The 17,789-nt window shown below is 43.7% G+C and overlaps 1 protein-coding gene across 4 annotated transcripts in view; it reads right to left on the bottom strand.

Annotated features, from left to right (window-relative positions):
• Positions 1-17,789, bottom strand: part of ZBTB44 (zinc finger and BTB domain containing 44) — a 41,838-nt gene extending 24,049 nt beyond the window's left edge. For all 4 annotated transcript variants that reach the window (XM_050910897.1, XM_050910898.1, XM_050910899.1 and 1 more), the window contains exon 1: positions 17,697-17,789. The gene's annotated coding sequence lies outside the window, so the exon portion shown is untranslated. The remainder of the gene's footprint in view (positions 1-17,696) is intronic.

Here is a 17,789-nt window from a genome sequence, read left to right as displayed (position 1 = left end):
AACATACCACGCTTGCAAATTGCTCACACGGAGCTTCGCAGATACAAAGAGTACCGCAAGGTTGGAACAACTTACCACAAATCTCACAAGTCTTAGCACATATTTAAATGGCAGCTGTCAGAGCCTACCTTGTTCTACAGACATTTACACTTGGCTGCTTCATGTTCCTATGATTTCACTTTTGATACTGCAAACCCCTTCAGACAGAGGAAAAATACCTATTCGAGAGAAGAGATTAACTAACACTTAACAATATATATAAAGTCTGAGTGAAACTATAAGGGCCATTTGGATTTAAAACGAAATTTCACACTACTGCAGAGGAAGAAGTTAAGCACAAGCAAAACACTCCCCTCAGTGAAAGAAAACATATCGACCTCAGGAGGCATCTGAAGATCCAGACTGTTTGTTCTCCTGCATGAATCAAATGAAAAGCATATTTAATTGATCTCAGACCAAAAGCCTACAGTAAAATCTTCTAACACCATATTCTAAAATGGCCTTGGGATACCTTTCCTTCTGAATTCCCAGTCGCTGCAGCAGTTCCTTGGCACATCAGAAGTCCAGAAGTACTTCTGTTCAGCAACTGGCTACAAAAAGAATAATACCTTTGCAAGGACTACGAATGGTGTATCTGGTATTTAGAAACAGTACCAATACATAATTACAAACAAGGAGAAAAATCTAAGCAAGCAGTACTCCCAATTCTTAGACGCCCAGAAGACCAACCCATTTTCCTTCTCTATTCATCTGAATGAGTAACTCTCATCTCTCCAGTCTCTAAGCGTGAGAGCTCTGTTCTGCTCACCTCCTTCAAACCCTGCTCTGAACCATTCCTTGTCCTGCTTCCCCCTTCCTGCCCGCCTCTCCCCTCTTCTGGCTTCCTTTCCCCTTCTCCTTTCATCTTTTGCTTCCTTGACCTTGATCTGGTTACAGAATTTAAAATAAAATCGCGGAAGTCAGCGATGTGCAATAAATTGATTTAAATTTATTACAGGAGCAGCGTGCCTGCCATGAATGTGGGATACTGCTCTGTTAAGTCGCTTCTGTAAAATGACCTTCCCCCTCATTGCACTCACACCACCATTCAAACAAGTGGCTCCTACAGAGGCTTCAGTGTGGACAAAGGACGTATGCATATGCACGCTATTTTCAGAAAAATCAGAAGAGATGGGCTGAGGAGAGGTAAAATATCAGTTCTTTACAGTTAGTGAGGTAGTAAAAACGTCAAATGTTTTTAGAAGGTAATTTAAACAATATGAAAATATTTTCCTCATGAAAAGATGAGCATGCTAAAAGCTCAGCCAGGTTATAAAACGGTTCAATTCTCTTTGTTAATCTTTTAGTGGCACAGGGCACTTTTATAGCTACACTAAGTCACAGTGACGAAAGAGGGTAAAGGGCTGCAACGTTACAACTTCACCTCAAGTCGAACATCTTTGGATCATCACCATTTCGAAATGACATTTTGTCACGTCTTATTACTGATCATTAGATAGTTCACGACAGCAGTTGTTAGACCATAAGGTATAGGGTGCTACATTCAGGAGTGATTAAAGAACCATAAACTAGAACTAAATATACACGGTACCTTGGGAGTGTTTGGGGTGGGGAGATCAAGGTGCACACATAAAATGAGTCGGAGCTGGGAAAGTTGTTCATTTTCGAGCCACAAACCATCAGCGATTCTCTAGGCAGGGACTGGGGTTGGCATCAAAGAAAGGGTGGCTTGCTTTCCCTTCCAGCTGCTGTCAGCATGGCTCCTCCTCCTCACAATCCCCATGCACACGCTTATGCCCCGGTCCACAATACATTAGAGTATTTCAAAGTTCCAGAGAAACACGGTGAAATTTAAAAACACTTTCAAAAGTTTTAAAAATGTTGTCAGCGGGACACTTCAGCCCATATTTAATGGGCTGTATTTAACTTTGCCGCCGACACTTACAGCTTGAGAGAATGGTTTTTCCAGCGTGCATTCCTGCACACTGGAAACGTGTGGGGATTCACCACCAAAGCGCGGATCCCCGAACAAGGTGAGAATTCAAACGTCAGCACTCCAGGACTTCCAGAGCAAGGAGAATTTTCTCCTCTATTAGCCGAAAGCAGTCTGAAGGTAAGTGCTCCCGTACCAAAGACTTTGTACAATTCACTTGAAAATTAGTTCTTTTTTTTTTTTTTTTTTTTTTTAATCCTAAGAGCACTAATGTAGACCTGACCTTTAAGCAGTTCAAAGGAACTTAGCTCATTCTTACTGTTTCAAGGCTACTGAAAAACAAGTTTTAGCAAGTTACCAAGTCATATACCCTGGTTTGGGACAATGATTAAACACATGTCAAGTTTCTGGGCTTAGAAACAGTAAAGGTGCAAGCGTACACTGTGTTGTGTAAATGGAAAAGAAACTGTAACAGAACTGAAAAATACTGCTTATGTGACCTGCCTGCTTCCCTGTACCCAAGAGTTAGCTCCTTGTTCACCTGCTGCCTAATGTTATGGCTCAAATCATTGCTTTTGAAACGTGGTACCTACAATAATCTTGTTTTTTTTCCTTTGGAAAAGTCAGTGAATCAAGCTTATACAGCTGTTTGCATTCAGCTTCTCACTTAGCTACATCATTTTACAACAGAAGTAAATAATTTTTTAGCACCACAAAACTACCACCCCACCTTTAACCCCTGTATCCTGACCTGTGGCAACTTACAAAATACCATGAAAACGCTAACTTTTCTGAATACTAAACCCAACAAACTTCAGATACATAAGTGCCATTGGCTTTAGTGCCCAAAAAGCTTAGGAAATTCCCACCCTTGTGCTCACCAATCCCTCAGGTACACTCATTCAACTGTGAGGCCATGGTGTAATCCAGATCACTAGTTATCTTTTTTTTTGCAATTTATTTTTAACCCAGACCACTCCTTAGGCACTGGTTACAGCACCATCCCATAAACAGCAGCAGCAGCCCAGGCACCGACAAATCTTCTGCGGGGATAAATGCCTAACCTGGGCCGCCTTACCTCTGTCAACTTCTCGCTGTGCTACATAGGTACCAGCACCCCTCGCTCCCTCAAACTGCCTAACTGGTTAGTATAATTAAGTTTATAATTGAATTAGAACAACTGCTCTCAGTGTGTACTTAACTTCAAGCCTGCTATTTCTATTTCAGACTTGAAACATTTGTGTATCTAAACACGCATCTGTTTCCCCCAACACCAGCTGGCCTAATAAAAGGTACTATCTCCCACTACAAATCTTGCCTTGCTTCACTCGACAAAACTGCTGGCTGGAGCTGCCAAACTGTTCTCCTTTCAAACGAATCAACAGCGCTTTCCAAACTTTGTTTAAAACCGTATTTTAAGTCAGGTCAGTAAACCTGGTTTGAACTCAGCCCACCACTGCCAAGCCTGATGGTATTTATGAAAAAGAGAAGGAAAACACAAGGTTTCTTTGCTCAAAATTACGTCAATGTGCAGCATTCACTTCGGTGTACTGGAATCTGTGGAATGCAAACCTGTAACCTTTAGCTGCAGTGGGTGACTGGACCAGGGAAATGAACCACCCAGATAAGTATGCAGTGTTTCAGAACTTCAATTTCCTCTAGGACAGCGTACTTCAAACTGTAAGTGCACAAAGGAGCTAGTGTTAAGTTAGCTATTTCATAAACACCGTTATGTTAAAACCTGAAATAGATGCCGAGCTGCAATCTATAAATGGAGGCCGAGGTGACACTATACCCTGCAAAAGACAGGAGAGCATTCAGTACTGGGGCTGACCTGTCCTTGGTCTCTCAGGTTTGGGAACCAGACTTTTATTCTCCAAACCACTCCCACTGAAACACCCCCAGACACTGAAATTGCTCCCGTGTCCCTTTCCTCCCAGCTTCACAGAAGAGGACAATTTTCAGGCATTTTCTGTTTTAAGGAGTTTGTGGGGGGCTTTTGTTCTTGGACAGGCCTCTCGAGCTGCACATTGGACAGTCCTCCAGGAAGACCTCCATCTGCCCAGCAAAGAACCACTGACAGCAAGATAAGTAACTCCGGAGAACTCCACTTGGGAGCTTTAATGGTAGAGCAATTTCACCTAGCAAGCTGAAGACTTGAAATACTACAATCCATCTATTTATTGTTAGCAGTAATATTCCCTTTCACAGTAAAAGGTGTATGAAAGAGTGTGTTGTGCTTTTCCTACGTACTCCAGAAGTACTGCATTTGATAAAATAAGGCCACTTATTTTGTAAAAATTGGGGTTTTGGCACGCCACTGTTGACAAGTTCACGTGCCAGAGCTTTTGAGGCCACTGACTCCATCTACCATTAGTGTCGCTCACAAAAAGCATGTTAGCTTCTTTGCACTTATGCACGAGCTTGTACCTATGTTCACCACTTAATTTTTTTTGGGTTTGTTTTTTTTTTTTTTTTTTTTTGCAAGAGCACTTTGCAAGGATGCTACAGTGGCAAATTGCTTCACAAGCAGCTACCTCTTCCTCCGAAAAATTCCTGGGAAAGAGACTTCCCAGAAGATCTTCCTAAATTTTAGGTACAGATCACCAGAAGCTTCTGCAGAAGGGTGGCAGGCAGTATTTCAGAACTAGAGCTAAGCTTCATAGAGGCAGACTAAAACACTATCAGGAAGCAGCTATGGTTTCAAATGTGTAAGTGCACACAAATAATTCTAACTGATCCAGGTCTGTGTAAATAGCCTGCATAATTTTCAGACGAAAGATGAACTCTATGCACCCACGCCTCTGTTTAACCCTTGCGGAAACTGCACTGGGGCAAGAAGCTGCCCCCCCAATCTTAAATGAATTTGTAAGGATCTAGCTAAGTTCCTTGCCAGTGGTTTACAAAGTTGAAGCACCAAGGCTGCAACTCTTCACAAAAAATTGTTGAAAAGATTTGCACATCTGGAAATCCTGAGCTGTGCCAGGGTCCACAATGACTTTACTTGCTTGGTACCAACCAAGGTAAACCTCTGCAGGACAGGAAACAGAGGCACATGCAAAAGCACATGTTATTCCTCTACTGCAAGTTCTCTGACAGACCAGGAATAATATTTATCTGTAAAGGACGAGGAGAAAAAGCATCCAACAGCTCCTCCTCCAAAATAATTACTCAGGAACAAGGAGGGTCCAGAGTATCCGTGATATCCTAACAGATATCTCTTAAGTTTCCCCAAAATTAAACCCTATAATAATAGAAAGCAAAAGCTTTAACTGTAACATGCCACGAGAAGAAAGAAGATGTGTGAGGGCATGGCAAAGTCCTAGATCGCAGTTAGAGCACTGACTCACATTATCATTGCTATTGAAAACATGAATCTTTAACGTGGATAAGAAAAGAACGACTCAAATCTCAGATGATGGAAAAGTGGATTTGCGTGACGCTAATCTGGTAGGTGCATTTTAATTCTCAGAGCTGGGGAAAGCATTGAGACAAGTAGCGGGGTGCCAAAACCAGCAATTTATTCTACAAAATGGTTTTATTGTAAATTGAGACGGTAGGTCAGCTGCAACAGAATACTTCTGAAAGGATAAAATTAGAAAACATTTACATATACATTTTAAGGGAAAGTTCAGGGTGCAATTTTTGCAGTAACAACAGACTTCTTTCCCCTCACAGCAGAATACAGACTATCTTAAACCGGCTTGCATGACTGGAGCTTCAGCTGAGTGTTGAATTTAGAGGGAGCCGATACCCCTCCTCTTCAAGATGCCATGGCTCCCAGCCACTTATCTCCCCTGCATTTCATCTTTTAAAACCCAGGTACTGTTTTTGGCAACTGTGGCTTAATTGCTGCTTTTTCCCCCCCCCCTTAAGAAGTTAATCTAATTAACTTCTTGAAGTGTATTCCCATACAAGAGCTAGCAAAAGATTCACCTATTCTGGCTTTCAGTTTTAAGCGTTATTAGCATCAAGGCGTAAGCTTTGGTCAGCAACCAATGCTGCTGCTCAATGCACCGAACTCGAGCTCTCCACAAGCTGGAACATGAGGTTTACTCGGTGGCGAAGAAACCGATACGCACCAGGTATGAGGCTAATGAAAGAGCTCCCATTTCTGTGCAAATTCCTAAAAATAGTTACAAAAATTCTCATCTCTCTCCTCATTTTTTGTCATGATGAGCCCAGGGCCTGCCCACCAAAATCGTTTTGTCATCCTCCTTTATCACCTTGAAGGGGGTTCCAAAGTTTTGATTGAACAAATCAAAGTGCTCCTGGCCAGCACTCTGTCAAAACTCCAGCAGCCCGTCCCTCAACTGCCACTGCCCTCCTGGCACACAGGGCGAGAAACATGTCCACTTAGCGCGGCTGTCTTGACTCAGAGCTGATCTGAACAGAACTGAAGGGGCCTGTGAGAGAAGCCAAAGTATCTTGTTAGAGATCCCGGGTAACAACATATTACCAAATCTCTGCTGCGAGGCAGGACGGGGAAAGGCACTGTTCTTGCAATCCACTTGGGCACATTCCCGTTACCTGATTTCGACTTTGTTCGCCAAAAGACAGGCAGTACCTTAGCATGCTCTTCTATTTCCTCCTCGGTTTTGCAGAATTTTTTTTTTTTTTTTTTTACACCATGGATATTAAACACAAACTGCTGTTAAAGCAATACAGACCAAGAATAAATCGGAAATATTTGCTTAGTTCCAAACATCTCGGTTGTTCTGGTTCTAAACTATAAAGCTCCAAGTAAAAAGTGTGCAGATTGCAGAGTGAGAAGACCAAAGTCTTCCTCATGCTACAAGACTGCCTCAGCATATAAAAGCAGGATGTTTGCTGGATACATGAAAAAAGCAACATCTACTGTAACGAAAAAGAGGGGAACGTGTCTACTACTTTTATTTTAGAATCTTAAAACATATCACAGAGCTGTTGTTCTTGTACCATGAGGTCATAACAAAGAAAAAGCTGTAAACCGTTAGTTAAACCATCGCTATTTTTCAGGAGTTGCTCTTTCTACGTATAATGTGAAGCACAACGTGTCTTAGGGATTTGTGTTTTGTTTTCCTGATTAGTCATTTGCATGGAAATGAAGAAGTTGGATGTAAAAATTCAGCAGTCATGTTCTGACAGCGTGGCAGAAGACATTAAAGAGAGCCTGGGTGCGGGCTGATAGGAAGAAGTATCACAGTCTAAAGAGGAGCCTACATGAGAGCCCAGCACACAGCAGAGAGGATGGAAATGCGTGCACCCAAACCAAGCTGGATCTGTCGATAACAGTGCCTCCACAAACCTTCGAAAACTTCCCAGTGACGGAACAGAACAAGACACGGAACTTACCTACTTGGGCCGACACATCTTCCAGCGTGTCCTCTGCAGACTGTATCTGTTTGAAACCCCCAAGCATGTCCTGCAACTCAGAAAGGAGCTCTTCCAACCCCTGCATCTGGCAGAATTAAGAAGTCATCTGCCTGACCGTAATAGATTACAGATGCCAAGGCCACATTCATTAACTTCAGCAGCAGCCACGTACTTGCAGTAGACTCTCGTGCAGCTCTGGCTTGTCATTTCCTTGTGAAAGTGACACTGTAAAGCTTTCTTTTTAATTTCTATAGCAGGAACTGCACACTAGTCATGTCTCGGGCAAATGATACGCAAATGACACTTTTGGTCTCTGCACCTGACGAACTCACAGCTGTCATGAGGCAGCTCCATAGCAGATAACCGATTCACAGATAAATCGGGAAATTATTAACTGTGGAAGTGTCACAGAGCTGGAATGCAAGTCATACATAGTGAAATTTAACCTGCTAAATGGTCCCATTGGCTTCTGGGCAATGAAAACTAGTCTGTGCAGCACTGTAAATGGCCGTGGCCAACAGCAGACCCTTCTGACTGATGGGAGAAGCTGAGAGCTGACAACAGCTTGTAACCAAAAAAGCTTGGGAACCACTGACAGACAATCGAGAGCGCTGTATGTAGGCACTGAGCGTGCCAGATTAATACAGCAAGAAGATTAAAGCATAGCTACAACTCCTAGTCTAGATAAAACTTGAAGATTAAAGATCACGTTGTAGGTGTGTAAAACATGTTACCACTCCTTTCATTAGAAGTCAATCTAGAAATGTTTCCATTAGACACCGCTGTGATTACAAACATGCAAACCGGTGTTTTAATTCTCAAGGAAAAGGTGCTAGTATACTCGGAGAAGAGGCAGGACTGTTCAAAGATTGTCTCATTTTGTGGTACACACCTGCCAGAAAGCTTGGCAACATTAACACTGTGTTAATTCTGTCTCTCCAATATTTAGTGCAGAAGCTCTGATTATTTAAAAATATAGAGATGTTTTCATCTCTCAAAGATATATGATTATAGGTTTTTGTATACAACTGCAGAAATCTGGCTAAATGGAAACAATCTGAAGAAAAGAAGAATAAGAACACAAACAGAAAATGGGACACCACCTGTGTTTACTGAATCTAAAGTATGTCAAACTGACTTGATAATGTATTTTTCAGAAAAAAGGAAACGCCACGTACGATGAGAACTTCATTAAAGTGTTTGAATAACATGACATACAGAGTTATTAGTGAAAACAAGGAGATGAAGCTAAGGAGCCAGCAGAAAAGTAGTAATTCATGTACTTGAAATAACAGGTTAAAGATTTTACCTGTGAAGTGCCATAGGACTTGTTTTTGCAATGATCTCTGAGTGTTTCCGTAGAGACACTGGCTCAAAAAATGCTGATGAAAAGGTTAAGATGTATCGTCAGCACAACACAAACACAAACGACTGAGAACTGGAGTCCTAGGAACAGAACGAAATTCATGGCAAATCCAACAGTATGAAATTAAAACCTCAACATTACATACTAGGGAGCTAGTAATGGACTTGAGCTATAATCTGGAAGCTAATTAGTTAAAAGTGACTTTGGAGTAAGATCTCCACACTATTAAATTGAGCAGCTAACTGAAAGGCCCACAGAACAACCAGACTATTTCAATACCTCATTTTTTGTCAGGTATTTGTCAATATCTATTTTAACCTCCTAAAAGGTTCTCAAGAGGGTTTTTTGGTGTGTTTTTCTTCTCTGTGCAGCTCCCCCTTAACATGTCTGTAAAGTAAACTATGCTTAGATCTTTTCAGAGCATCTGACTTAACCAGATGACGTTTCAGCTAGAAACATGTACTAGCTAGAACTGATAGGGCATACATTAAGCGCACTGATCAGCAAGACAGCTCTTAATCTCAGGATCTAATTAAAAGAAGAGATTACAATAATCAGGGCAGTACAGCAGTGCATGTCGTATGTAAATTGTTGCTCTGTCGCCACTGACTGTTTTTACGCAACAGCTAGAAGACAAGCTGTTTCTTGAAACCATTTACAGATACATAAGGAAGACAGACATCATTTTCTTAAAAGACTGTACCTTTCTACATAACTGAGGTTCGCTGGCTCCAACAAATTCCATGTTTCATGCAACGGCTGAACTCTTAAATCAGATTTATCTGGGAAGAATTTAAAACAGTAACTTCGCACCATTCTGGTGCAGAACGTGCAAAGAGCTTCAGGAACGCAATCAGGCACAATAGTCTGGCTACTCTTTATTCCTAACAACACGCAAGAAACTCCACACATTTTCATAGCCTTCCCCCTCCAAGTCTTGTTTTCCCTAGCCATGACAGAGTTTTTCAAGTTTTGGTGCGATCATTTGAAGTCAGCTCTTTCAGAGAACAGAATGTTACCATTCACTACTTCAAAGGACCCAGATTTAACTTGTTGCCTTTTTGAAGCTGCAGTGCAAAGTATAAAGTTTATGTGCCTAATATAGCTTTCACATGGTTGAATAAGCAAACTAGATAAATGCCACTTTCCCCAGCCTCCAGCACTTTGAACTTTTCATTGTAGGAATCTCACATTAGTGTTCCATATAACACATAAAAGCAAATTTTCTGATAGTACTTAAAACTGAGGCTCATTTAACAATACGAGCAGTAACCGCTAAAAGCTCTTGTTATATACTGAATTACGCTTATTCTCATAATAAAAATTAACGTGCAAACTTCACCAGATAGAACATATAGAGATATTTCACAACGGATTCACTGCCCTGCAATTTCTGTTTTTCACCAGTTCTCTGAAAAAGCACATGACCGAACTATTAGATCGCTAGTTTAACAGTTGTTTGCCCTGAAAGCGCATGCTAGAGATGCTTGTGCCATCAACATATGAGCAAACCTCTGTTTGGGTTTGTTTTTTTTTACCAGAATAAAAGCAACAAGTGAATTCATAGTCCTCTTCATATCCTCACGTAGGCAAGCCCCACAGAACGTAATCAGATTATGCTGAATGGACCGATGTGTTACATCCCTGAGGCACACATTCACATTTAACCACTCTTTCCATGACAGTGTTCACGCATAATTTTTACGTGATCTTAATACCTTCTTTACACTTTTGCTCCATGCAAATTCAGGTTAAATTTTTCCCAAAATTCTTGGTGTAGAAAAGCCATTACATGACGGTTTCCCACTCTGTGTAATAAGAAGCGAGGCTTCGGTTTTATAGTCTTTGGTCTTTAACAGCAGTACAAATGAATGACACAAAGGGAAAAAAACACCAAAAACAAGTTGAACATTAAATTCTTCTAAGTACTGCAAATTGCCAAAAAATATCCATAAAGTACTTCTATTTGTCACGTGGCAGCAACCTTCTAGTTTAAACTAATTTCAGAAAGCTGGTTTTTTTCTTGTTTTACCATGGCTACCCATAGCATTTCAGTCTTCGCTTTCAGAAGCTCTGCAAGCACATCAACATAAACTTATGAAAAATATACATCAAAAAGACTGCTCAAGCCAACCTCCCAAATTAGTAACAAAAGCAAAAATCTCCAATCCCTTTTTGGTGGTACCAGGTGAAAGAAATATCAAGAAAAATGGCATGGTTTTTCTATCTGCATACCAAAACATTCTAGTACGGTTCAAGATTTTCTTGGTAGCACTACTGCATTAGATCCATGAAAGAGTCAATAGGAAAAAAAAAAAAACCAACCAAAAAACTATCTGTGCTTCCTCACACACATGTACACCTATTTACAGAACAGTGCCAAGTCCTACTACATGTCTTTGAAGAGAGAAAAGGGCACATGCCTCGTTTTCGGACAGAAAAGGGTCAATTTCAGAGATCATTTTAACTGATGGCAGTGAAAACCATGCTTGGAAAAGAAATTATTTCTTCATTTCCTCCAAGACAAAACCAGGGCCTAACCGGGTGCGTTACGCCCCAAGAGCTGCCAATAGCAACCAAACTTCGGTAGCTGAAGAATCCCTCCTCTCCACTATCACCCCCAAGCTGTGCCTCCTACCTTTATCGTGCACGAGGCTTTAATTTTTGTCACTTGGCAATGACAAACCTGTCTCCTCATTTTATGGAAACAAATGACTGTAACTGCATATCACAATCATTAGGTTTGTGACAGCCAAATTTGGCTAAGTGCTAGTTTTTACTAGTTCAGCACAAAGCTTACCTGTCAATCGATTTGTTGTTTGAAGTATTCAGGTTTATTACAAAAAATGACAGCTCTCCTTCTCTCACTTTTATTCCAGATTAGCAAGGAAGCGTTACACCTTAATGAAATCCACGTTAACTACAACTAATGAATTTTTCCGAAGTCCAATGCAAATCTTAAATCTCCCTGAGGCTAGCCCCATTAACGCCCGAAGTACTGGAAGCCTGCGCTGACAAGCAACGCCACGGAAAAACCTGCGTAAAGAGCAAAAGGGAGAGATCAAGGCAAAGTCACACATCGTGTACGGTCTGAAGAGGCGAAAAGGCATCGCTAATCCAGACAGCATGGACCGCGGCCAGCTAGTCAAGGTGTCACAGACACATAAACAAGCAGCCACCTTTCGAACGGAAGCGGCTATAAAGAATCCCGAACAAGTTGCAGCAAGGCAGGAATGTGGTTGTGTCATCACCCTTTTAGCACTATGTGTACCCTTTATTTTCCTAATGACTCATTTATACAGATAAACTTAAATGCCTAAAAGGAGTTCTTCTTGGCCCCGAAAACTAAAAATCCTTGTATTTATCCACAAATCACGTTATCAGGTGAGCAGCAACTATACAGGCTTTCTAACTTTCTTCCCTTGTATGGCCAAATCTGGACGGGCAGAACCATATCCATGGTTCAGGCTGGGGATAAGGAGAGTTTGGTGGGTTTGGTTTTTTTTTAAGCCTTTAGCGTCCTTACTAACATTTCACAGAAACTTCTCAGAGTAGGTCTTTCTTAACAGTGGTATTTATCCACTTAAAAAAGACGCTGAAAGAAAACGGCAGAAACTGTCAGACCTGCAGAGCTCCAACACTACGTAAATACCTGCCCCTAACATGGGACCAGCTTGCCCCTTAACCCACTAGTTATTTCCGAACCCACTAGTGATTTCTAGGGTTCTTGGGTCTCCAGAGGACATGGCATCTTCATGCTTCCAAAACCTTCCAAAAGACTTAACTCTGGCAAGTACCCACCATAATAGCAGTTTTTCCATAAAGCACTCTTGTTAATATCCAAATACAAAATGCCGTATCAACTACCATCTGTAGCTAGATTTATAAACTAAGATCTTCTTCAGTGTCTGTAACTGTATTTCCACTAAAATAGCTCTAACTACAATTACTACGTTCATTTGTACTTTTGAATATAAAACATTACACACAGTAAATGTTTATAATGTTATCACAGATGAGCTACAAAGTGTCCCTTTATTAGAAAGCATCTCTTAATGCTCTGAAAAAACTGCCTTTATTCAGTCTTCTTGGGTAAAGCAAGCAAACAAATGTTGTGGTCAAATCACCTCAAAACAACATAGCAGAGCTCAAACAAAAAACACAAGTGTTGCAGAACAGCCTCAGCAGACAGATGTACTAAACAGACTGGGACAATACAGATTGGAAAAGAAAAAAAAAAAAAAAACCAAAGAGAGAAAACTGAGAACACAGAGATCTATAAAATTGCAAATGAGGTGGTGACTGGGAAAATATTCTCTATTCTTTCTCATACTACAAAAATTAGGAGGCATTCAATGAGATTACTATTCATCGCGCTTAAAACAACAAAAAAAAACCCACTCCAAAACCCAGGAACTGATTTTTGCACAAATTGTGGGATTCATCACACAGTATACTGTAGAAGCTACAGGCATAAACTGTTCAAAAGGCCTAGGCAAATCCATAGACGACAGGTCCGACAGGCACTGTTAAACATGACTGTCAGCACATACCCTCTAGCTCAGGCCACCTCCAAACCCTTCACCGCTTGTAGATGTGCGGAGGAATGATTACTGTGCCGTCTATGTAAGCTCTTCCACTTTCCCCCCTAATGACTTACTTCTGGCCACTGTCACAGACCACATGCTGAGCCCAACGCACATTCTGCCATCCTTATTATCCCATCATTCACGTACTCTGATAAACCTGTTCATGTGAAATAATTATTTCCCCAGCTCCAAATTGGAATATATTAAAAGCACGCTATCTACAAATAATGCACAGTTTAAGTCACTTCCTTAACTTGATTAAATGGAATGCAAGAATTAAATGAAATGCCGAGCGTTTACAATTCCTCTCTTCCCATCTGTACGCGCGAATGCCATTTCATCAGGTTTGCAGTTCGTTTTCTACCACCACCATTTCATTTAGGCACCTTGTACAAAGCAGTACTAGACATTTGTTTTCATCCAGTGAAACCATTAGAAGAATCAATTTGATCTCCAAGGCAAGTTAAGAGTAATGGACTCCTATGTTTACTTAGCAGTAAGTACACAACTATTTAATTAGATCTACATGCTAGAAACTGCATCTTTCGAGGCAACAGCAGCAGCCACAAAGAGTGAGGCGTTTCAATTTCTTACGTAAATCAATGCTTTCAGTATTTTTTTTTCTGCTTGTAACTACTGAAATGCTAACCACGTACTTCCATATCGAAACGCTATTACAGGTCATCTCCCACCCAGTTTTGTTCCTGCAATCTTACACAACACTTTTTCAAAGAAACAAGCAATTAAGTTGCTGCCCCTTTTCAGCCACACGCGATTCCAAGATTGATATCCCATTTCAAGCAACAGACTGTGAACGCGCTCTGCAACCGTAGCATTTAATGTCGAAGTCAGCACTTGACACGTTGAAGTATTTGGAATTCCTGAAGTCTGGCTGTCTGCACAGTTGCATAATTTGAGCAGGGATAGCCTACTTATAACCGGGCGAGATAGAAGAATGTCAACAGGCAATCCCTTCTACGTCAAGGGACATCTCCTTCCTCGTCACGTGCCAGCAAAAGCTTCACTGCTTTGTCACAGTTTGACTTTCTTCTCATTTAAGCTCGTGGATTACAATGCCTAAAAGGAGTGAAGTTAGGCGTATCGCCAGATCTTCTCATAGGAATATACTCAAATGTTCTCAAAGCCCGTTGAAAATGAAGGTTACCAGGCATAACAGACAATGCCTGCGAAATGCTAGGTGCAAAGCAACCAATACAAGCGCGAAGTACCCAAGACCTTCTCCTTATCAGTGACAAGTCACACAAACACGGTTCACCTCGTAGCACAGGCATCACACATCCCTTCACAAGAAGGACATAAAAATAGAAAGCCTCCTTCAAGCAAGCCACGGGATACAACCAAAAATAACTTTCGGACGCTTGTTCAACTTCACACAGGGGGCAAGCTGTATTTGCTTTTGATCCTCTTAGCAAACAGCTGACCAGACCCTCCTAACAGCACACATTTGCTACAGACACCACAGAACGAAACCGCCCCTTTTAAAAGTTGCCAGAGTTTATGATTAACCTCCTGTTGCAACAAACATGGCAAGGATTCAGTTTCACTCGCTGACTACTTCTGTTACGTATTACAGAAGAAATACGTAAGGACACTCTTCCCCCCCCGCCTCAACCTCACAGTCTCAAAAAGAGGAATTCTCTCACCCTGTAAACAAAACCAGCGCGAAACCTTCTGTGTGGGAAAGCGAGCGCGATCCTCCCTCCTGACAAGTCAGCATCCGTGCAACATCCACCTGGGGAGACTAAAGCAGGGCTGGAAATTCCCTTCCCCTGGAAAGGGACTGCTCAGAGTGTTCGCACCAATTAAAGTTTCGGATTAAAAACAGCTGTTTAAATAGAAGTAGTCCCTAGGGAGAGACACTTACAGCATTGTAACTGGTTTCTGGTATAAACAGTTTTACATCAATGGAGGCATTTATACTGGTAGAGCTGTGTCTAAGCTAGCAGGTTAACACTTGTTCAGCTCCATCTCCTTAAACAGATGCGCTTAAACCCAGGCAAGGTCTCCAGGTGCATCGCAACTTGGATCTGCGTTACCTGCAGACATCAAGCTGCACTGAGAGACCTCGATGGCAGAAGAAAAGCACATCGCACTCAAAATGCCCTAAAAGACTCCTGGACACTAGTCTGTGACCCGCCTGCACAAAAGCCATTCCCACTCAGTGTCATGTGCCCTGCACATGATAAACAACGCGTCACCTAGCCTACAAAAACATGCAGCTGGAAGCCGGGGATCAACTCAGGAGGTGAACTGGGTGACCTCCACCTAAATAAAAGCTAAGTGTACTAGACACCCCAAGGATAAATAAAATAAAAATTAAGAAAGGGGAAAAGTCTCAGGTCAGGCAGAAGCACGGAAAGAAAGCAGGGGCAAACACGTAACCGGGAAACCTGAGAAATTCCTCACGTGGGTATGGCAAACCAAGGACCTCACGTGAGGAAAATAATGAAAGCAGGAGACTTCCAGAAACATCAGAATAGATCCTGGGCTGGACGAATTATGTATAGGACCGGAAAAAGAGAAACTGAATGTATTTTAGACCCGTGGGATCTGCAGACACCTAGGAAGTACCCAGACTACTTCTTTTTACTCTGGCAGACTGCTCAGCGAAGAAAAACCAAAAGTCAAAGCAAAAAACCAAGGTAGGCTTAACCTGACTGTATCGCACTGCGGTATCAGCAGGGCACATGAAGAAAAAGGGTTGAAAGTCTCAGCCATGAAAGACGTAACAGGCAGCCATGAAGCGCAGCCAAGAAGAGACAAGAAATGGGTAAGAACGGGTGACCTCTCTGGCACGTGTAGCAAGGAAGTACTACAGTCTGGGGGCAGGCACCGAAACAGCTGCCGCTGGGTGTCTGTGGGAACACGCAAGACATGAAAGGACAAACAGGGGAAACCTTCTCCCTGGAAGCGTGTAGGAGAAATGCCTGCCTGCCTCCCAAAGGCTACCAGCGAAATGCTGCCTGCGCCTTTCCTCATGTGTGCAAACATGCACGACGCGGGATGCACCGGCTTCTGGTAGGCAGTCAGTGGGATAACCCTGGCGTGTGTATATATATGTAGGAGGAGAGAGACCCTCCCTCATCAGCGGGGCAGAACAAGCTCCACAGCGCAAACAGGAGATGGGCTGGAGGAGTCGGCCCTTAGGCTTTGGTGGAAGACATCCACATGTCTATTGGGGTGGAAAACAAAAAACTTTGCAGCTTTCCGTAGGCAGGAAGAAGCCTCCCAGGGTGTATGTATTTAACAAGCTGTGGCGGTCAAGCGTGGAGGTATTCCCCAGCACACCTGTGTGTGGGAAGAAGTACAGCAGATTTGGAAGGCAGTGGTACCCTCGTCCTGTGTGTACGAGAGGAGGCAACAGGCTCTTGGCAAGCAAGAGGCAGCGTATACCCCCCCCATCCCCAGCATCTGCCAATGCTTATGTTTGCATATAGGAAAATAACCCCTAATACATGGAAGGAGAGCAGAAAAACACGCAACAGATCTTGGCAGATGAGCACTGCGATATCCTCATCGTGCGTGGACACGGGCACAAGCAGAGGCAGCACAGTAGACCCTGGCAGATGGGCAGTAAAGAATATGCAAAAAAGGGTGTTGTAGAGAAAAAAAAAAACAACACAACACAAAAAAACAACAACAACAAAGGGACAGCAAGCTTTGCCTAACAGCTAGTGGGAATCCCTCTTTTCCTCCCATAAACCTGCAGTGGAAAAGGGAGGCAGCAGGTATCCCGCTGGGAGGCAGGAGACAACACAACACTCTCCCCCCCCCCCCCCCCGCCCCGAAACTACATGTTTGCGTGTGCCCAGGCAGCCGAGTGCACCCACGGGCTTCAACAGGCAACGCAGCTCGCTCAGGAGGCGCGTAAACACCGCGCACAACGGGCAGCACGACCCCCCACCCCGGGGCTGCCCGGTGGGGGGTAAATCGTCGTCGTCGTCGTCCCCCCGGGAACCCGCCCGGGAGGCGCTGGGGTGACACGGCCCCTCGTGGGAGGGGGACACACGTGGGCGCGCGGCGGAGGAAGTGCACCGCTCAATGCCATCCCCCCCCCCCCCCCCCCCCCCGCGGGGGGCACAGCCGCAGCCGGGCAGCCCCGGGGACGCCGGTCACGCCAGACCCTCCTCCTCCTCCTCCCCCCACCCCCCCGCCCCCACGGGAAACACGCGTGCACAGAGCGGCGGGGGGGGAATGGAGGAGAGCGAGACGGACCCGCGGGGTGCAGCAGCCAAAGCCCTCCCCCGGGTGGGCGCCCGCCTGCGCGCGCAGGGGCGCCGTCCCCCGCCCCTGAGGGGAACCAACGGCCCCAACGGCCTCCGCGCCACCACACAACACACACCACACACAACACACACACACACCCCCGCCACCACCCCGCCTACCGACACCCCTCCCGCCGCCTCAAGGCCCGGCCGCGCTCCCCGGTTACCTGCGGTCGGTGGGGCCGGCTGGGCCCGGCGTGCGCGGGAAGGCCGAGCCCCCTATCCGGGGCCGCGCCGGGGCCCTGCCTGGGCCATGACGG

This window comes from Gymnogyps californianus, chromosome 25, assembly GCF_018139145.2.
Source record: "Gymnogyps californianus isolate 813 chromosome 25, ASM1813914v2, whole genome shotgun sequence".
Taxonomy (NCBI): domain Eukaryota; kingdom Metazoa; phylum Chordata; class Aves; order Accipitriformes; family Cathartidae; genus Gymnogyps; species Gymnogyps californianus.
This window is presented reverse-complemented; position numbering and strand designations above follow the sequence as displayed.